Below are 22576 nucleotides of genomic sequence, written 5' to 3'. Positions count from 1 at the left end.
ATAGTACAATTACGAACTGTATTAAAAACTGACATAGAACCTGACTACATGTCTAGTCTTGTTACATATAAGTGGTATCACTTTTATAAGCAGGTATCATTTGAATATCTATCCAACACACCCCTCTCTACTCCCATCCTTTTCTTCTGGTAGCAAACCAGATGTTAAAATGTTGATATTGAAGCACTGGTATGTGTCTTCTGGGATCACACTTTTAAAAAACAACTGGTTGAAAAAGAAAACGGTGTTAAATTAATTGGTTATGGCCTTTAGCAAGGAAGGAAAAGTCAACATTGGTTCAAGCTGTCCTATTTCAAAGTAGGAAAGCCTTTTAAGTGAGGTCAGAAATCCAAGATAGTTGAAGGCCAGATTAACCGACTTTCCCAAACCGCAAATTTAGTTTTGAGCATTAAAGTTTATACCACAAAAAGCAAGAAAGCAGGAAACAGAAAAACAGTAAGACTGCGATCTAGGTGAGTCACAGAAATAGGAAACCTTGATTCCTTAGCATACTTCTGTTCCGGTTATTTACTGCTTTGCAAATCACCCCAAAACTTAGTGGTTTAAGACAACTTAGTCTCTCACGGTTCTGCAGGGTTAGATGGAGCTTCTTATTTGCAGGCTTTCATATGGTCAGTCAGGTGGCAGCTCACCTGAAGGCCTGATTAACCTGGGTGAGAGGTCCAGTATGATTTCCTCACTCACATCTCCTTCAGATGGGATGGACAGCTAGAACAGACAGAGCTCTCTCCCCCTCTTGATGCACTCTATCCATCAGTTCAGTTCAGTCGCTCAGCAGTGTCTGACTTTGCGATCCCATGACTCGCAGCACGCCAGGCCTCCCTGTCCATCACCAACTCCTGGAGTTCACTCAAACGCATGTCCATTGAGTTGGTGATGCCATCCAGCCATCTCATCCTCTGTCGTCCCCTTGTCCTCCTGCCCCCAATCCCTCCCAGCATCAGTCTTTTCCAATGAGTCAACACTTCGCAGGTGGCGGCCAAAGCAATACTTCCTCATAGCATGGCAGTCTCAGGGTAGCTAGACTTCTTACATGGTAGCTGTGTTCTAGAGGAGGAGTTTCAAGCCCAGGTGAAAGCTAAACGATGGAGAAGCAGTCTGAATTGTCCTACAACATCAATCAAAGCTTCATTCTAAGACTGAGACAATCATCTCTGTGTTATCCAAAATAGTAAGCATGAGCCATGTATACCAATTTAAACTATTTAAAATTAAATAAAACTTAAAAGTTTAGTTCCTTGGTCTAGCCATATTTTAAGTAGTCCGCAGTTATATGTAATATGATGGTTACTTTTATGTGTCAACTTGATTGGGCCATGGGGGTACCCAGATATTTGGCTAAACATTGTATCTGGGTATGTCTGTGAAGGTGTTTTTGGATGAGACTAATATCTGAATCAGCAGACTGAGGAAAGCAGGTTGCTTTACTTAATGTGAGTGGAACTCACTGAATCCATTAAAGGCCTGCAAAGAACAAAAGGTCCAGTAACAAAGAATTTTTTCTCTGCCAGACTGTCTAAGTTGGAGGATCAGACTTTTCCTTCCTTTGGACTAAAACTTGGATTACAACTTTACTGCTAGTTTTACTACTAGGACCAGTTTTCTGATGTTCAGAATTCCTAGCTTCCATAAGCATACAAGCTAACTCTACAGAGTAAATCAATCTATCTTCCCTCCAATTGGCTCTGTTTTTCTGGAGAACACTAATACATGTGGCTAATGGTTACTGCAGTGTACTGTATTATACAGCAAATAAGGAGTATTTTCATCATCATAGAAAGTTACTGACTAGCTGATGTACTATAAAATAATGTGCCTGTGTTAAAGAGTGTGTGTGCACACATGTGCAGGAGGCAGTAATATGATGTAATTTGCAGTAAGTATTAGAAAAATAAGTTACCTGCAGAGATGATTTTGTGAGCAGTGTTCTGAGTAAGGAGGGAGATATATTAAGAATGAAGGTGGGAGTGAACTTTGTGGAAATGAAACAATACATAAATCAAATAGGTAGAGATGAAAAAAGGGAAACTTTCAAAAACAGTATCTTTAAGGGTATAAAAAATGGATGCCTCTTTCTGCAGATTTAGGTACGGGATCATGACATATCATAAACTGAGGATTCCTGTAGTAAATTTCCATTTTCACTTCTGTGCCTGCTACATATGCTTTAATATATTGCCAGTATGCAAAGAGTTTCAAATTGGATGATTACAGGTCTTGGGAAGTAGAATTGTTTCTGATTCTGACAGCATGCCTCACTTTCTGTGTGCCTCACAGATTCAATGTTATTACCAAATGTTATAAATCTGAATTTAGGAAAATTCCAAAATGGCCACTTACAAGCTGAAATATACAGTAATGATGAGAAATAGCTCTGGAAAAAAAACATATTGAAGGAATGGCTCTAAATGTGAGTGTACAATAGTTACGGTTTTACTCTAGCCAGGTCAAAGTTTTGTTTCCCAGTTGCTATTGTTTTCTCTCTGATCTCCATATCTTAGAACCTTACTGGTGTCGGTTCAGTTCAGTTCAGACGCTCAGTCGTGTCTGACTCTTTGCGACCCCATGAATCGCAGCATGCCAGGCCTCCCTGTCCATCACCAACTCCCGGAGTACACCCAAACCCATGTCCATCGAGTCTGTGATGCCATCCAGCCATCTCATCCTCTGTCGCCCCCTTCTCCTCCTGCCCACAATCCCTCCCACAATCAGAGTCTTTTCCAATGAGTCAACTCTTCGCATGAGGTGGCCAAAGTACTGGAGTTTCAGTTTTAGCCTCATTCCTTCCAAAGAAATCCCAGGGTTGATCTCCTTCACAACGGACTGGTTGGATCTCCTTGCAGACCAAGGGACTCTCAAGCATCTTCTCCAACACCACAGTTCAAAAGCATCAATTCTTCAGCGCTCAGCCTTCCTCACAGTCCAACTCTAACATCCACACATGACCACAGGAAAAACCATAGCCTTGACTAGACGGACCTTAGTCGGCAAAGTAATGTGTCTGCTTTTGAATATACTATCTAGGTTGGTCATAACTTTCCTTCAAAGGAGTAAGCGTCTTTTAATTTCATGGCTGCAGTCACCATCTGCAGTGATTTTGGAACCCCCCAAAAATAAAGTCTGACACTGTTTCCACTGTTTCCCCATCTATTTCCCATGAAGTGATGGAACCGATGTCATGATCTTCGTTTTCTGAATGTTGAGCTTTAAGCCAACCTTTTCACTCCGCTCTTTCACTTTCATCAACAGGCTTTTAAGTTCCTCTTCACTTTCTGCCATAAGAGTGGTGTCACCTGCATATCTGAGGTTATTGATATATCTCCTGGCAATCTTGATTCCAGCTTGTGTTTCTTCCAGTCCAGCATTTCTCATGATGTACTCTGCATATAAGTTAAATAAGCAAGGTGACAATATACAGCCTTGACGTACTCCTTTTCCTATTTGGAATCAGTCTGTTGTTCCATGTTACTGGTTTCAAATTTATAAGATCAAACAAAGCAGATGCAAGACATACAATATGAAGGAACAAATGGTGAATTTGTTCTGCCACTCTCCTTTAGAGAGATGCTACAGGCATCTGATGGAACTTCAGTTGCTGACATATCATGAAAAAAAAAATCACAAGAAGGGAGAGAAAGAAGGTCAAGTATCACTCATATTCATCATCAGCAACCACATCTATTCTGTGAGACAGTATCTCAAACTGTTTCTCTAACGTAGCCCATGGACCACCAAAGGTCCCTAAAACCCTCTCAGGAATCTGTGAAGTTAAAACTATTTTCATACTAACATTAAGTAGTTGCTTTTCTCACTATTCTGACACTTCCACTGATGGTACAAAAGAAATGTGAATGAAATTGCTACCATCTAGGAATACACCTATTTATTGTATTCTTCACCCCAAACACTCGGAAGGGGGAAAAAGTCAACTTCACTTAAAACTGTCCTTAGTGAAGTGCTAAAAATTCTGGATTTTATTAAAGCTTGCTCCTTAAGGATACATCTTTTTAATTCCATGTGACAAAATGGGAAGCCCATATAGAGCACTTCTGCTACGTGCCCAAGAACTACGCCATCTTGAGGAAAAGCACAGATGCAGCCACCATTTATACAGAATGTCAAAGGACAGACACACTCTGGCTATTCTATCTTGTGTATTTGGCAGATAAGCTCAAAAGTGAAGGAAGTGAGCCTGCCATTTTGAGGAAAAGAACTGAGACTATTTGTTGCCAATAAAATTGAGCTCACATACAAATAAACACAAAGAATGAAGTGTCATAAAAGGAGAAAGGTAATAAAAAGATTGGGTTCCAAAGAAACGTAACACAGAAAAGTTGTATTAGAGTTCTTCATAGAAAAAGAACCAATAGGCTATATATTTGGCTATAAGCCTATTTGTTATATATATAACTACTGTTATACGTGTGATATCTGCGTGGGTTGTGTGTGTATATGTATATGAGTGTATGTAAATATAGTATATATGTATATCAGTACAGTTGCTCAGTCATGTCCGACTCTTTGCAACCTCATGAATCGCAGCACGCCAGGCCTCCCTGTCCATCACCAACTCTCAGAGTTTACCCAAACTCATGTCCATCGAGTCGGTGATGCCATTTAGCCATCTCATCCTCTGTCGTCCCCTTCTCCTCTTGCCTCCAATCCCTCCCAGCATCAGAGTCCTTTCCAATGAGTCAACTCTTTGTATGAAGTGGCCAAAGTATTGGAGTTTCAGCTTCAGCATCAGTCCTTCCAATGAACACCCAGGCCTAATCTCCTTTATGATGGACTAGTTGGATCTCCTTGCAATCCAAGGGACTCTCAAGAGTCTTCTCCAACACCACAGTTCAAAAGCATCAATTCTTCGGCGCTCAGCTTTCTTCATAGTCCAACTCTCACACCCATACATGACCACTGGAAAATCCATAGCCTTGACTAGACAGACCTTTGTTGGCAAAGTAATGTGTCTGCTTTTGAATATGCTATCTAGGTTGGTCATAACTTTCCTTCAAAGGCGTAAGCGTCTTTTAATTTCATGGCTGTAATCACTGTCTGCAGTGATTTTGGAGCCCCCAAAAACAAAAGTCTGACACTGTTTCTACTGTTTCCCCATCTATTTCCCATGAAGTGATGGGACCAGATTCTATGATCTTCGTTTTCTGAACGTTGAGCTTTAAGCCAACTTTTTCACTCTCCTCTTTCACTTTCATCAAGAGGCTTTTTAGTTCCTCCTCACTTTCTGCCATAAGGGTGGTGTCATCTGCATATCTGAGGTTATTGATATTTCTCCCGGCAATCTTGATTCCAGCCTGTGTTTCTTCCAGTCCAGCATTTCTCATGATGTACTCTGCACATAAGTTAAATAAGCAGAGTGACAATATACAGCCTTGTCATACTCCTTTTCCTATTTGGAACTAGTCTGTTGTCATACACATAATTGGTTCATAACATTGTGGAGGTCCCAAGATTATGGTTGGCTAGTCAGAGACTCAGAACAGCCAATGGTGTAGTTTTACTTTGAATCCAAAGGCCTAAGAACCAGGACAGCTGATGGTGTCAATTCTACTCTGAAAGCTGGCAGGCTAGAAACCTAGGAAGAGATTACTTTTCAGTTAAAGGCCAAAGGCAGGAAATGACTAATGTTCTATTCAGGTTTTCAATTGATTGGATGAGGCCCACATGGATTAGAAGTGGCAGTAATTTACTCAGTCTATCTACTCAAGTGTTATTAATCTTATCCAGGAACACCCTTACAGGCATACCCAGAATAACCATTTGACCAAATGTCTGGGCACCCAGTACCAAGCCATCACAACACTGCAAACAGTGCAACTGTGCAAATCCTAAGAATGTTGATAAATCTGATCTAGGATGCAAAAGAATACTCCAAGTTAAAGTGAGCTACAGAGAAAATCATCACAGTGGTGCAAATCTTTAAGACTGTTGAGGTTAATTCCCTAGTAGTCCAATGGTTAAGACTCTGTGCTTTCACTGCTGGGTTCTGGGTTCAATCCTTGGTGAGGAACTAAGATTTCCCCAAGCCGTATGTTATGGCCAAACAAAACAACAACAAAAAATAATGTTGGTAACATCTGATCAAGAATTAAAAAAATATTCCAAGTCAGAGTAGGGTACAAAATATGTGTACCAATAATTATATACGGCTATTGTCCCAATGGTAATTCTTTACCTCACAAGGCATACTTAAGTCATTTGTAAAACTATGTTTATAAAACATGCATGTTTTTCCTCCTTGTCTAATAACTAAGAGATCATACTGTCCCAGAGCTATGACATAATATGAAATAGAAAAGGGGCTCTGGAATAGGATGGGCTTCCCTGGTGGCTCAGACTGTAAAGAATATGCCTGCAATGCAGGAGACCCAGGTTTGATTCCTGGGTCAGAAAGATCTCCTGGAGAAGGAAATGGCAACCCACTCCAATATTCTTGCCTGGAAAATTCTGTGAACAGAGCAGACTGGTGGGCTAAAGTCCACGGAGTTGCAAACAGCTGGGAAACAACTGAGCAACTAACACACACAGAATAGGATAGATCTGAGTTCCAATCTTGGCTGTGTAATATACTTGTGATATACTTGAGGTAAGCAACTACTAATCTTTGATTCTCATTTTCTTCATTTGTAAAATAAGGATAAACTTTATTTATCTAGTTGTGTTGCTGAGATTAAAAAATAATACATAATTTAGAATTTACTGTGTGCTAAATGAAAGTTAGTGTGTGCATGTGTGCTTACTCACTCAGTTGAGTTCCAATCTTTGTGACCCAGGGACTGTAAGTCATGAGGCTCCTCTGTCCATGGGCTTTTCCAGGCAAAAATCCTGGAGTAGGTTGCCATTTCCTCCCCCAGGGGATCTTCTTGACCCAGGGATCACACCTGGGTCTCCTGCATTGCAGGTGTATTCTTCATCATCTGAGCCACCAGGGAAGCCAGTTTTCCATTAGAAGTCCACTTAAAAGTCAAAAAATCATTTAAACGACATTAATCAAAATGTTTATAAGGTGATGGGGGGAGGAGAGTAGAAACAGTTTATAATTCCTGCTGCTGCTGCTGCTGCTAAGTCACTTCAGTCGTGTCCAACTCTGTGTGACCCCAGAGACAGCAGCCTATGAGGCTCCTCTGTCCCTAGGATTCTCCAGACAAGAACACTGGAGTGGGTTGCCATTTTCTTCTCCAATGCAGCAGAGTGAAAAGTGAAAGTGAAGTTGCTCAGTGATGTCCAACTCTTCGTGATCCCATGGACTGTAGCCCACCAAGCTCCTCCGTCTATGGGATTTTCTAGGCAAGAGTACTGGAGTGGGGTGCCACTGCCTTCTCTAATAATTCCTTGAACTTAAGAAAAAAAAAGATGTCGTTTTCATTATTGGGGACTGGAATGCAAAAGTAGGAAGTCACGAAACACCTGGAGTAACAGGCAAATCTGGCCTTGGAATATGGAGTGAAGCAGAGAAAAGGCTAATAGAGTTTTCCCAAGAGAACGCACTGGTCAGAGCAAACACCCTCTTCCAACAACACAAGAGAAGACTCTACAGAGGGACATCACCAGATGGTCAACACCAAAATCAGACTGATTATATTCCTTGCAGCCAGAGATGGAGAAGCTCTATACAGTCAGCAAAAACAAGACCAGGAGCTGACTGTGGCTCAGATCATGAACTCCTTATTGCCAAATTCAGACTTAAATTGAAAAAAGTAGGGAAAACCACTAGACATTTCAGGTATGACCTAAATTAAATCCCTTACGACTATACAGTGAAAGTGAGAAATAGATTTAAGGGAATAGATTTGATAGAGTGCCTGATGAACTATGGACAGAGGTTCGTGACACTGTACAGGAGACAGGGATCAAGACCATCCCCATGGAAAAGAAATGCAAAAAGTAAAATGGCTGTCTGAGGAGGCCTTACAAATAGCTGTGAAAAGATGAGAAGTGAAAAGCAAAGAAGAAAAGGAAAGATATAAGCATCTGAATGCAGAGTTCCAAAGAATAGCACGGAGAGATACGATAGCCTTCCTCAGTGATTAATGCAAAGAAACAGAGGAAAAGAACAGAATGGGAACGATTAGAGATCTCTTCAAGAAAATTAGAGATACCAAGGAAACATTTCATGCAAAGATGGGCTCGATAAAGGACAGAAATGGTATGGACCTAACAAAAGCAGAAGATATTAAGAAGAGGTGGCAAGAAATACACAGAACTGTACAAAAAGGATCTTCACGACCCAGATAATCACGATGGTGTGATCACTCCTCTAGAGCCAGACATCCTGGAATGTGAAGTCAAGTGGGCCTTAGAAAGCATCACTATGAACAAAGCTAGTGGAGGTAATGGAATTCCAGGTAAGCTATTTCAAATCCTGAATGATGACGCTGTCAAAGTGCTGCACTCAATATGCCAACAAATTTGGAAAACTCAGCAGTGACCACAGGACTGGAAAAGGTCAGTTTTCATTCCAATCCCAAAGAAAGGCAATGCCAAAGAATGCTCAAACTACTGCACAATTGCACTCATATCACATGCTAGTAAAGTAATGCTCAAAATTCTCCAAGCCAGGCTTCAGCAATACATGAACTGTGAACTTCTCAATGTTCAGGCTAGTTTTAGAAAAAGCAGACGAACCAGAGATCAAATCGCCAACATCTGATGGATCATTGAAAAAGCAAGAGAGTTCCAGAAAAACATCTATTTCTGCTTTATTGACTATGCCAAAGCCTTTCACTGTGTGGATCACAATAAACTGTGGAAAATTCTGAAAGAGATGGGCATACCAGACCACATGACCTGCCTCTTGACAAACCTGTATGCACATGAGGAAGCAACAGTTAGAACTGGACATGGAACAACAGACTGGTTCCAAACAGGAAAAGGAGTACAGCAAGGCTGTATATTGTCACCCTGCTTATTAAAGTTCTATGCAGAGTACATCATGAGAAACGCTGGGCTGGAGGAAGCACAGGCTGGAATCAAGATTGCCGGGAGAGGTTATATCAATAACCTCAGATATGCAGATGACACCACCCTTATGGCAGAAAGTGTAGAGGAATTAAAAAGCCTCTTGACGAAAGGCAAAGAGGAGAGTGAAAAAGCTGGCTTAAAGCTAAACATTCAGAAAATTAAGGTCATGGAATCTGGTCCCATCACTTCATGGGAAATAGATGGGGAAACAGTGTCAGACTTTATTTTTGGGGGCTCCAAAATCTGCAGATGGTGATTGCAGCCATGAAATTAAAAGACGCTTACTCCTTTGAAGAAAAGTTATGACCAACCTAGATAGCATACTAAAAACAGAGACATTACTTTGCCAACAAAGGTCGGTCTAGTCAAGGCTATGGTTTTTCCAGTGGTCATGTGTGGATGGGAGAATTGGACTGTGAAGAAAGCTGAGCACTGAAGAATTGATGCTTTTGAACTGTTGTGTTAGAGAAGACTCTTGAGAGTACCTTGGACTGCAACGGAGATCCAACCAGTCCATTCTAAAGGAGATCAGTCCTGGCTGTTCTTTGGAAGGAGTGATGCTAAAGCTGAAACTCCAATACTTTGGCCACCTCATGCGAAGGTGACTTTTCCATGACTCACTGGAAAAGACTCTGATGCTGGGAGGGATTGGGGACAGGAGAAGAAGGGGAAGACAGGATGAAATGGCTGGATGGCATCACCGATTCGATGGACATGAGTTTGAATGCACTCCAGGAGTTGGTGATGGACAGGGAGGCCTGGCATGCTGCAGTTCATGGGGTCACAAAGAGTTGGACATGACTGAGCAACTGACCTGAACTGAGAGCTTAAGAGAAAGTTGAGCATAAGAGCTATCACTGCAGAGTAGTTTTATATGGAGTAACAATGAAAGAGTAGAGAGAGAGCTGGTAGAGACATGAACCAGCCTTCTCTTTCTGACTCCATGATGACGGAAAGGAATACTCATAGGGATGAGCCAGGGAGTACTTAAACACAAAAGGGAAGCATAACAAAGCAAATCACCACCAAGACTGGCACTAGGCAGACAGACATGGGTTAATGTGGTGCAAAGGATCAAAGTATTTTCTCAACAACACAATGAGGCCAAGGTGTTATTCTTGGCTTGTTTCTCAAGTTCAGCAATGGGCTGAAGCATCCATACTCTATAATAACAATATAGGGTTTCTCCCCCCATAACTCTATAAAATTTTTTTCTAATTCTCATCTAGATGAATGGCTTCTATACTCTCCAAGTCAGACAACAGGAAGTCATATTTCACCAATAATACACACTCATTTTAAAACCAGTTCTTTCCCTATCTGTCATTCTTTTAGTTGAGGCTCTCATTACTCTCACTTGGGGTTGGACTGGGGTTGAATTGCCCCAACAGCCTCCACACTAATACTCCTTATTCTATAAACTTTTATTTGAATCTTCGGGTTTTCAAACCTGCACATACATTGGGAATATAAGATAAATGAGGTACAGGATTCCTGCTCTTACAGGTTTATAGGCTAGTGTGGTGAGAAATAAGTAAACTGTGAAAGTTAGTCACCCAGTTTTGTCCAAATTTTGCAACCCCGTGAACTATATGTAGCCTGCCAGGCTCCTCTGTTCATGGGATCAGGCAAGAATATTGGAGTGGGTAGCCATTCCCCTCCAGGGGATCTTCCCGAAACAGGTCTTGAACCCTGGTCTCCTGCATTGCAGGCGGATTCTTTACCATCTGAGCCAGCAGTGAAGCCCCAGGTTAACTGTACAAGGGTCATAAAAGTGATATGAGCAAGTACTACGGATGCACAGAGGAAGAACAACATTCAGACTTGCTTCAAGCGTGGAGAGGACAGAGTAGAGAGGGGAGGACTGAGGAAACCATTCTGATGAGTATGGTACTTGAGCTGTTAAGAAAAATGGTTATCAAAGAAGGTGAGACCAACATTTCTAAGAGAAAAAAATTAAGTTGTAAGTGCAAAGGCATGGATAAAAGAGTTATTATGGCCCTATGGAGAAAAACAAAGTTGAGGACAGGGGACAGGACAAAAGAAAGCTTAAGTGGTAAACAGGGTGTTTACCTCATGAAAGGGGGTGTGGGTTTCACTCTATAGGGAATACGGAACATACAGTAAACTTTTAAGAAGGACTGGCATCATACCACTGGATTTACATTTAGAAATTCTGCTAAGAATACAGCAGTAAGTAACAAAGATGAGGTTCTTATGCTCACGGAGTTTACTATCTAATGAGACAGATATGCCTATGCAGTGGCACTGGTAATGAGTATCAACTTTTTAAAATCCACTTTAATGAAAAACTAATTTTGTTAAGTCACTGAAATGCAGCTATTATAACAAATAGGGTCTTTTTTTAAAATTTTATTTATTTCTGGCTGTACCAGGTCTTCACTGCTGAGCACAGGCTATCTTTGGTTGCAGTGACTGGGGGCTCAGTAGTTGCAGTACACAGGCTCTAGAGTACAGGCTCAGCAGCTATTGAGCACAGGCTTAGCTGCTCCTTGGTAGGCAGAATTTTACAGGACTAGGGATTGAACCTATACCCCCTGCATTGGCAGGCAGCTTCTTAACTACTGAGCTCCTAGGTAAAACCCAAATAGGATTATCTTAACTGAGGAGTATTAATTTTAATCTCAGCAACTCATTAAACATATTTATTAATCTAAATATTTATCTGTTGATTCTTAACTTTTTGGTTTAATGCATAAAAAATATATCATTTGTAAATATTGAGATGGCTTTTTTTGTACAGTAGTAGCTAAGACCTCCTGAACACTGATGAATAAAAGCAACATGGGTTGCAATACTTTTAAAAATATCTCTATATAAGTGTGTATATCTAATTTATACCTAATTACTTATACTGTTATTATATAAATATATAAATAATCTGGAACTTGTATTAGAGTAAGTCTAAATTACTGAAGCTAATAGTTCATAGATAAGAAGTGAATACAATGATATATACACATAGTGATTTTTATTTCTATGACTAGTAATATAAGTAAAATGGCTTTATTGGAAATTTTCAAGTACTGACATAATAATACATTAGTATTACACAAGGGTATTCACTTTTGCAATGTGCCTGAAAGTTAAAACTCTCCATGTTTACTCTATGTACAGTGGTTAAGCAGAGAAGTTGAAATGTCCTATTTGGTCAATTTGGCTTGAATAAATTTCTGTATGTAGACTTTACTTAATCAACAATTACAAGCACTATCATAAACAAAGGGCCCTGGAAAATATATGAAAGGGAAAGAGGGAACTAATCCACAAGATAACTAAATCCACTGAAATTAATAAAAATCAATCAAAGAAGACACGTAGAATTTCTAGAGAAGCGTGTTAAGGATAGAACACCAAGGATAATTAACCTTAAGGGATAGACAATCTAAGCTGAAGAATTATTTATGCAGCATCTGCCACATACCAGGTGACAGCCTAGATGGAAACAAAATATGAGAAATATTATCTGTAGAAGACACAGGCAAAAAAGTTCTAGAGCTGAGAAAAACACATAAAAAGAACAGGGACAGAAATGGAGGAAAATTAATTTGGAGAGATGGTGGAAGCCATGGGAGGAGAATGTCAAAAATGAAGTAGCTCCCACATCATCAAAGGCTGAAAAAGTTAAAGTAACATAAGTACTGAAAAGAAGTCACTGATGATTTGAGGGTGGGATAGGGAGAGGCCAGATTACAGTGGTTTTAAGACAGGATAATGAGCGTATTTTATATAATTTTCTTTTTTTTAGGTTCAGTGAGGTTGGAACTAGAGAACCATCAAGATTCTAAGGAATTTTATTTTGCTTAGATGGGAGAAATTTAAGCATGCAAATACACTGAGAAGAAAGGGGGGAAAAGTGGAGAAAATTTTTTGATAATGATTACAACAATCTAAATTCAGCTCTTTTTATTGTTATTCTTCAGTCAAAAGTTGAATCTGACACTTTGCAACCACATGGAATACAGAACTCCAGACTTCCCTGTCCTTCACTATCTCCCACACTTTGCTCAAATTCATATGCAAAAAAAAAAAAAAAAAAATTCATATGCAGTGAGTGAGCGATGATACCTAACCAACTCATCCTCTGCTGCCCCCTTCTGCTCCTGCTGTCAATCTTTCCCAGCATCAGTGTTTTGTCCAGTAAGTCAGCTTTCCCATCAGGTGACCAAAGTATTGAAGCTTCAGCTTCAATATCAGTCCTAATGAATATTCAGGATTGATTTCCTTTAGGATTGACTGGTTTGATCTCCTTGCTGTCCAAGGGACTCTCAGGAGTCTTCTCCAGCACAATTTAAAAGCATCAATTTTTCAGTGATCAGCCTTCTTTACGGTCCAAGTCTCACATCTGGACATGACTACTGGAAAAATCATAGCTTTAACTAGACATCTTTTGCTGGCAAAGTGATGTCTCTGCTTTTTTAATATGCTGACATGGTTTGTGACAGCTTTTCTTACAAGGAGCATCTTTTCATTTCATGGCTGCAATCTCAGTCCACAGAGATTTTGAAGCCCAAGAAAATAAAACTTGTCAGTGCCTCTACTTTTTCCCCCTCTATCTGCCATGAAGTGATGGGACCAGAAGCCATGTTCTTAGGTTTTTCAAATGTTGAGTTCAAGCCAGCTTTTTCACTCTCCCCTCTCACCGTATCAAGAGGCTCTTTAGTTCCTCTTCACTTTCTGTCATTAAGGGTGGTATCATCTGCATATCTGAAGTTGTTGACGTTTCTCCAGGGAATCTTGATTCCAGTTTGTAAGTCATCCAGCCCACCATTTCCTATGATGTAGTCTGCATAGAAGTTAAATAACCAGAGACATACAGACTTGTCCTGTTCCTTTCCCAAATTTAAATCTCTCTGCCTTTTCTAAATGCAGCTTGTACATCTGGAAGTTCTGGGTTCATGTACTGATGAAGCCTACCTTGAAGGATTTTGAGCAGAACCTTATTTTATTAGCATGTGAAATAAGCACATCTGTACAGTAGTCTGAACCTTCTTTGGCTGCCCTTCTTTGGGGTGGCAATGAAAACTGACCTTTTCCAGTCCTGGGGCCACTGCCGAGTTTTTCAAATTTGCTGACATGTTGAGTGCAGCACTTTAGCACCATCAACTTTTAGGATCTGAAATAGCTCAGCTGGAATTCCATCACCTCCACTAGATTTGTTCATAGTGATGCTTCCTAAGGTCCACTTCACTTCACACTCCAGGATGTCTGACTCCAGGTGAGTGACCACACCATTGTGGTTATCTGGGTTACTAAGATCTTTTTTGTACAGTTCTGCATATTCTTGCCACCTCTTCTTAATATCTTTTGTTTCTGTTATGCCCTTACCGTTGTTGTCCTTTATTATGTCCATCCTTATATGAAATGCCCCCTTGATATCTTCAATTTTCTTGATGAGATCTCTTTTCCATTTGATTATTTCTTTGCACTGTTTATTTAGGAAGGCCTTCTTAACGCTCCTTGCTATTTTCAAGAATTCTGCATTCAGTTAGGTATATCTTTCCCTTTCTCCTTTGCCTTTCGCTGCTTTTTGTATAGCCTCCTCAGACAACCACTTTGCCTTCTTGCATTTCTTTTTCTCTGGGATGGTTTTAGTCTCTGCCTCCTCTACAGTGGTACAAACTTCTGTCCATAGTTCTTCAGGTATTCTACCTACCAGACCTTATCTCTTGAATCTATTTGTCACCTCCACCATATGATTCATACCTCACTGGGCTAGTAGCTTCTCCTACTTTCTTCTATTTAAGCCTGCATTTTGCAATAAGGAGCTCATGATCTAGCCACAGTTAGCTCCATGTCTTGCTTTTGCTGTATGTATAGAGCTTCTCTACCTTTGGCTGCAAAGAATATAATCAATCTGCTTTAGTTACTGACTATTTGGTGATGTCCATGTGTAGAGTCATCTTTTGTGCTGTTGGAAGAAGATGTTTGCTATGAGCATGTCCTAACAAAACTGTCAGCCTTTGCCCTGCTTCATTTTGCACTCCAAGGCCAACTTGCCTGTTACTTCAGGTATCTCTTGAATTCCTACTTTTGAATTCCAATCTCCAGTGATGAGAATCACATCTTTTTTTTTGGTGTGAGTTCTAGAAAGTCTTGTAGGTCTTCACAGAACTGGTTAACTTCAGCTTTTCAGTATTAGTGGCTGAGGCACAGATTTGGATTGCTGTAATATTGGTCTGCCTTGGAAACAAACCGAGAACATCCTATTGTTTTTGAGATTGCACCCAAGTACTGCATTTCAGACTCTCTTGTTGACTTGACCAAGTCCAATTTACCTTGACTGATGGCCCGAACTTTCCATGTTCCTAAGCAACATACTGTTCATTGGACTTACTGTCACCACCAGAGACGTCTACAACTGACTCTCGACCCAACGACTTCATTCTTTCTGGAGCTATTAGTAATTACCCTGTGCTCTTTCCCAGTAGCCTACTGGACACCTTATGACCTGGGGGACTCATCTTTCAGTGTCGTTTCTTTTTGTCTTTTCATACTGTTCATGGGGTTCTCACATCAAGAATACTGGAGTGGTGTGCCATTCCTTCCTCCACTGGACTATGTTTTATCAGAACTATTCACTATGACCCATCCATCTTAGGTGACCCTGCATGGCCTGGCTCATACTTTCATTGAGTTACACTAGCCTCTTCACCATAAGGCAGTGATCCATGAAGGGGAATTAAGAACTTACATCCCTATCAATGCAGATCTTTTTGGACCGGTAAAGTAATAAACTAGAGAAAAATACTATCGGGTAAAACTCCACTTTCTGTTAACATGTAAACATTAATAAATAAATGAATGATTAGAGACTCAAATTTCATAGTTTGTGCTATAACAGACCTGACAGTATTAAATTTTATAATTAGCAATTTATAGAGCTATTTTATTCAACATTCATAATACTTTAAGATTAACAGTTTTCCAAAATGGGAAATTGAAGCCAAGTTAAACAATAAGATTTAGACACAAAATTAACAGAACTATGTTTGCTTCACTCAAAGTCCATGGTATTTTCAATACTATTTTGACCCTGGATTTTAATATTAACTGAAAGCTCAAAAAGTATTTTATTGCTCAAAATATCCAAATATAAATGTACTGGCCAAAAGTTACCATGACAATTTAAGGTCATTTTGAATAAGAAAGACATATATGATGATAATAAGAGCTAACATTTAGTTAGTACCATGTGTCAAAGTTATGGTTTTTCTAGTAGTCATGGATGGATGTGAGAGTTGGACCATAAAGAAGACTGAGCACTGAAGAATTGATGCTTTTGAACTACAGTGTTGGAGAAAATTCTTGAGAGTCCCTTGGACTGTGAGGAGATCAAACCAGTTAATCCTAAAGGATATCAATCCTGAGTATTCATTGCAAGGACTGATGCTGAAGCTCCAGTACTTCAGCCACCTGACGTGGAGAACTGACTCACTGGAAAAGACCCTGATGCTGGGAAAGACTAAAGGCAGGAGGAGAAGGGGATGACAGAGGATGAGATGGTTGAATGTCATCACTGACTCAATGGACATGAGTTTAAGCAAGCTCTAGGAGTTGGAGATGGACAAGATCCCTTGTGTACTGCAGTCCATGGTGTCCCAAAGAGTCGGACAGGACTGAGCGGCTGAACTGATCTTGGAAAAGCTTTAATGAACAATTACAAAGTATATTTTACATTGTTGTTTAGATCTTAAGTTCTTTCTGACACTTCTGTGACCCCATAGACTGTATCCTGCCAGGCTCCTCTGTCCATGGGATTTCCCAGGCAAGAATACTGGGGTGGGTTGCCATTTCCTTCTCCAGAGGAACATTAGAACCCAGGGAATGAACCTGTGTCTCCTGTATGGCAGGCAGATTCTTTTTTTCTTTTAATATAAATTTATTTATTTTTATTGAAGGCTTATTACTTCACAATATTGTATTGGTTTTGCCATATATCAACATTAATCCACCATGGGTGTACACATATTCCCCATCCTGAACCCCCCTCCCACCTCCCTCCCCATACCATCCTTCTGGGTCATCCCAGTGCACCAGCCCCAAGCATCCTGTATCCTGCACTGAACCTGGACTGGCGACTCGTTTCTTATATGATATTACACGTTTCAATGCCCTTCTCCCAAATCATCCCACTCTCACCCTCTCCCATAGACTCCAGAGGCTGTTCTATACATCTGTGTCTCTTTTGCTGTCTCGCATACAGGGTTATAGTTACCATCTTTCTAAATTCCATATATATGCGTTAGTATATTGTATTGGTATTTTTCTTTCTGGCTTACTTCACTCTGTATAATAGGCTCTAGTTTCATCCATCTCATTAGAACTGATTCAAATGTATTCTTTTTAATGGCTGAGTAATACTCCAGTGTGTCTATGGTACCACAGCTTTCTTATCCATTCATCTGCTGATGGACATCTAGATTGCTTCCATGTCCTGGCTATTATAAACTGTGCTGCGATGAACACTGGCGCACATGTGTCTCTTTCAATTCTGGTTTACTCGGTGTTTATGCCCAGCAGTGGGACTGCTGGGTCATAAGGCAGTTCTATTTGTAGTTTTTTAAGGAATCTTCACACTGTTCTCCATAGTGGCTGTACTAGTTTACATTCCCACTAACAGTGTCAGAGGGTTCCCTTTTCTCCACACCCTCTCCAGCATTTATTGCTTGTAGACTTTTAGATCCCAGCCACTCTGACTGGGGTGAAATGGTACCTCATTGTGGTTTCGATTTGCATTTCTCTGATAATGAGTCATGTTGAGCATCATATCATGTGTTTGTTAGCCATCTGTATGTCTTCTTTGGAGAAATGTCTTCTTAGTTATTTGGCCTATCTTTGATTGGGTCGTTTATTTTTCTGGAATTGAGCTGCAGGAGTTGCTCGTATATTTTTGAGATTAGTTGTTTGTCAGTTTCATTTGCTATTATTTTCTCCCATTCTGAAGGCTGTCTTTTCACCTTGCTTATAGTTTCCTTTGTTGTGCAGAAGCTTGTAATTTTAATTAGGTCCCATTTGTTTATTTTTGCTTTTATTTCCAGTATTCTGGGATGTGGGCCATAGAGGATCCTGCTGTGGTTTATGTCAGAGAGTGCTTTGCCTATGTTCTCCTTTAGGAGCTTTATAGTTTCTGGTCTTCCATTTAGATCTTTAATCCATTTTGAGTTTATTTTTGTGTATGGTGTTAGAAAGTGATCTAGTTTCATTCTTTTACAAGTGGTTGACCAGCTTTCCCAGCACCATTTGTTAAAGAGACTGTGTTTTCTCTGTTGTATATTCTTGCCTCCTTTGTGAAAGATAAGGTGGCCATAGGTCTGTGGATTTATCTCTGGGCTTTCTATTTTGTTCCACTGATCTATATTTCTGTCTTTGTGCCAGTACAATACTATCTTGATGACTGTGGCTTTGTAGTAGAGCCTGAAGTCAGGCAGGTTGATTCCTCCAGTTCCATTCTTCTTTCTCAAGATTGCTTTGGCTATTCGAGGTTTTTTGTATTTCAATACAAATTGTGAGATTATTTATTCTAGAAGGAAATGGCAACCCACTCCAGTGTTCTTGCCTGGAGAATCCCAGAGATGGGGGAGCCTGGTAGGCTGCCGTCTATGGGGTTGCACAGAGTCAGACACGACTGAAGCGACTTCGCAGCAGCAGCAGCAGCAGCTCTGTGAAAAATACCGCTGGTAGCTTGATAGGTACTACATTGAGTCTATAGATTGTTTTGGGTAGTATACTCATTTTCACTATATTGATTCTTCCAATCCATGAACATGGTATATTTCTCCATCTATTAGTGTCCTCTCTGATTTCTTTCACCAATGTTTTGTAGTTTTCTATATATAGGTCTTTAGTTTTTTTAGGTAGATATATTCCTAAGTATTTTATTCTTTTTGTTGCAATGGTGAGTGGAATTGTTTCCTTAATTTCTCTATTTTCTCATTGTTAGTGTATAGGAATGCAAGCGATTTCTGTGTGTTGATTTTATATCCTGCAACTTTACTATATTCATTGAATAGCTCTAGTAATTTTCTGATGGAGTCTTTAGGTTTTCTATGCAGAGGATCATGTCTTCTGCAAACAGTGAGTTTTACTTCTTCTTTTCCAATTTGGATTCCTTTTATTTCTTTTCCAGCTCTGATTGCTGTGGCCAAAACTTCCAGAACTATACTGAATAGTAGCAGTGACAGTGGGCACCCTTGTCTTGTTCCTGACTTTAGGGGAAATGCTTTCAATTTTTCACCATTGAGGATAATGTTTGCTGAGGGTTTGTCATATATAGCTTTTATTTTGTTGAGGTATGTTCCTTCTATTCCTGCTTTCTGGAGAGTTTTTATCATAAATTGGTGTTGAATTTTGTCAAAGGCTTTCTCTGCATCTATTGAGAAAAATCATATGGCTTTTATCTTTCACTTTGTTAATGTGGTGTATTACATTGATTGATTTGTGGATATTGAAGAATCCTTGCAACACTGGGATAAAGCCCACTTGGTCATGGTGTATGATCTTTTTAATGTGTTGTTGGATTCTGATTGCTACAATTCTGTTAACGATTTTTGCATCTATGTTCATCAGTGATACTGGCCTATAGTTTTCTTCTTTTGCGGCATCTTTGTCAGGTTTTGGTATTAGGGTGATGATGGCATGGTGGCCTCATAGAATGAGTTTGGAAGTTTACCTTCCTCTGCAATTTTTCTGGAAGAGTTTGAGTAGGAAAGGTGTTAGTTTTTCTCTAAATTTTTGGTAGAATTCAGCTGTGAAGCCATCTGGACCTGGGCTTTTGTTTGCTGGAAGATTTCTGATTACAGTTTCAATTTCCATGCTTGTGATGGGTCTGTTAAGATTTTCTATTTTTTCCTGGTTCAGTTTTGGAAAGTTGTACTTTCCTAAGAATTTGTCCATTTCTTCCACATTGTCCATTTTATTGGCATGTAATTGCTGATAGTAGTCTCTTAGGATCCTTGTTATTTCTGTGTTGTCTGTGGTGATCTCTCCATTTTCATTTCTAATTTTATTGATTTTTCTCCCTTTGTTTCTTGATGAGTCTTGCTAATGGTTTGTCAATTTTATTTATCCTTTCAAAGAACCAGCTTTTGGCTTTGTTGATTTTTGCTACGGTCTCTTTTATTTCTTTTGCATTTATTTCTGCCCTAATTTTTAAGATTTCTTTCCTTCTACTAACCCTGGAGTTCTCCATTTCTTCCTTTGCTAGTTGCTTTAGGTGTAGAGTGAGGTTATTTATTTGCCTTTTTTCTTGTTTCTTGAGTTATGCCTGTATTGCTATGAACTTTCCTCTTAGCAGTGCTTTTACAGTGTCCCACAGGTTTTGGGTTGTTGTGTTTTCATTTTCATTCATTTCTATGAATATTTTGATTTCTTTTTTGATTTCTTCTGTGATTTGTTGGTTATTCAGAAGCATGTTGTTCAGCCTCCACATGTTGGAATTTTTAATAGTTTTTCCCCTGTAATTGACATCTAATCTTACTGCATTGTGGCCAGAAAAGATGCTTGGAATGACTTCAATTTTTTTTAATTTACCAAGGCTAGATTCATGGCCCAAGATGTTATCTATCTTGGAGAAGGTTCCGCGTGCGCTTGAGAAAAAGGTGAAATTCATTGTTTTGGGGTGAAATGTCCTATAGATATCAATTAGGTCTAACTGGTCTATTGTATCATTTAAAGTTTGTGTTTCCTTGTTAATTTTCTGTTTAGATGATCTGTCCATAGGTGTGAGTGGGGTATTAAAGTCTCCCATTATTATTGTATTATTGTTAATTTCCCCTTTCATACTTGTTAGCATTTGTCTTACATATTGCAGTAATCTGGGCTGTAGGTTATTTTCTTTCATCACTTTAAATATGTCTTGCCATTCCCTCCTGGCCTGAAGAGTTTCTATTGAAAGATCAGCTGTTATCCTTATGGGAATCCCCTTGTGTGTGATTTGTTGTTTTTCCCTTGCTGCTTTTAATATTTGTTCTTGGTGTTTGATCTTTGTTAATTTGATTGATATGTGTCTTGGGGTGTTTTGCCTTGGGTTTATCCTGTTTGGGACTCTCTGGGTTTCTTGGACTTGGGTGATTACTTCCTTCCCCATTTTAGGGAAGTTTTTAACTATTATCGCCTTAAGTATTTTCTCATGGTCCTTCTTTTTGTCTTCTTCTTCTGGGACTCCTATGATTCGAATGTTGGGGCATTTAATATTGTCCTGGAGGTCTCTAAGATTGTCCTCATTTCTCTTAATTTATTTTTTCTTTTTACTCTCTGATTCATTTATTTCTACCATTCTATCTTCTACTTCACTAATCCTATCTTCTGCCTCCGTTATTCTACTATTTTTTGCCTCCAGAGTGTTTTTGATCTCAGGCAGATTTTTGACTACTGAGCCACCATAGAAGCATGCACACATATATATTATATACACTGGTCCCTTGGTAACCAAAGGGGGTTGCTTCCAAGACACTCCACCTCATCTAATACCAAACTCCACAGATGTATCATATTCCATATTGCATGTTTCTGGGTAGCAAGAATCAATATTGTGAAAACGTCTATACTACCAAAGGCAATCTACAGATTCAATGCGATCCCTGTCAAATTACCAATGACATTTATCACAGAACTAGGACAAAAAACTACAATTCATATGGAAACACAGAAGACACCAAATAGCCAAAGCAGTCTTGAGAAAGAAAAATGGAGCTGGAGGAGTCAACCTTCCTGACTTCAGATTATACTACAAAGGTACAGTCATCAAGACAGCATGGCACTGCCACAAAAATAGAAATATAGACCAATGGAACAAGATATAAAGCCCAGAAATAAACCCACGCACCTATAGGTACCTTATTTTTGACAAAGGAGCCAAGAATATACAATGGGGAAAGACAGCCTCTTCAATAAATGGTGCTGTGAAAACTGGACAGTTACATGTAAAAGAATGAAATCAGAGCACTTCCTAACACCATACACAAAGCTATACTCAAAATGGAATAAAGATCTAAATGGAAGACCAGAAGCTATAAAACCCTTAGAGGAAAACATAGGCAGAACACTCTATGATATAAATCAAAGCAAGATCCTCTATGATCCACCTCCTAGAGTAATAGAAATAAAAACCACAGTAAACAAGTGTGACCTGATTAAACTAAAAGCTTTGTAGAGCAAAGGAAACTATAAGCAAGGTGAAAAGACAACCCTCAGAATGGAGAAAGTAACAGCAAATGAAACAACTGTCAAAGGATAAATTTCCAAAATATACAAGCAAGCTCATACAACTCAAAACCAGAAAAAGAAACAACCCAATCAAAAAGTGGGAAAAGACCTAAGATTTTCTTCAAAGAAGACACACAGATGGCTAACAAACACATGCAAAGATGCTCCACATGCTCATTACTAGAGAAATACAAATCAAAACTACATTAAGATATCACCCCACACCGGTAAGAATGGCCATCATCAAAAGGTCTACAAACAATAAATGCTAGAGAGGGTGTGGAGAAAAGGGAACACTCTTGCACTGTTGGTGGGAATGCAAACTGATACAACCACTATGGAAGACGGTATG

The 22576-nt window shown here is 39.5% G+C and overlaps 1 protein-coding gene across 2 annotated transcripts in view; it reads right to left on the bottom strand.

Moving 5' to 3' along the window:
• The window catches only part of KBTBD3 (kelch repeat and BTB domain containing 3), a 62133-nt gene that overhangs the window by 6718 nt on the left and 32839 nt on the right, over positions 1-22576 (bottom strand). The window contains exon 1 of one of the 2 annotated variants that reach the window (XM_052653120.1): positions 6781-6898. The exons of the other annotated variant lie outside the window; for it this stretch is intronic. The gene's annotated coding sequence lies outside the window, so the exon portion shown is untranslated. Of the gene's footprint in view, positions 1-6780; positions 6899-22576 lie in introns of those variants that run through there. 2 annotated transcript variants of the gene reach the window in all.

Source organism: Budorcas taxicolor, chromosome 15 (assembly GCF_023091745.1).
Source record: "Budorcas taxicolor isolate Tak-1 chromosome 15, Takin1.1, whole genome shotgun sequence".
Classification (NCBI taxonomy): Eukaryota; Metazoa; Chordata; class Mammalia; order Artiodactyla; family Bovidae; genus Budorcas; species Budorcas taxicolor.
The sequence above is the reverse complement of the archived record's forward strand: the minus strand, read 5'-3'. Positions and strand labels throughout refer to the sequence as shown.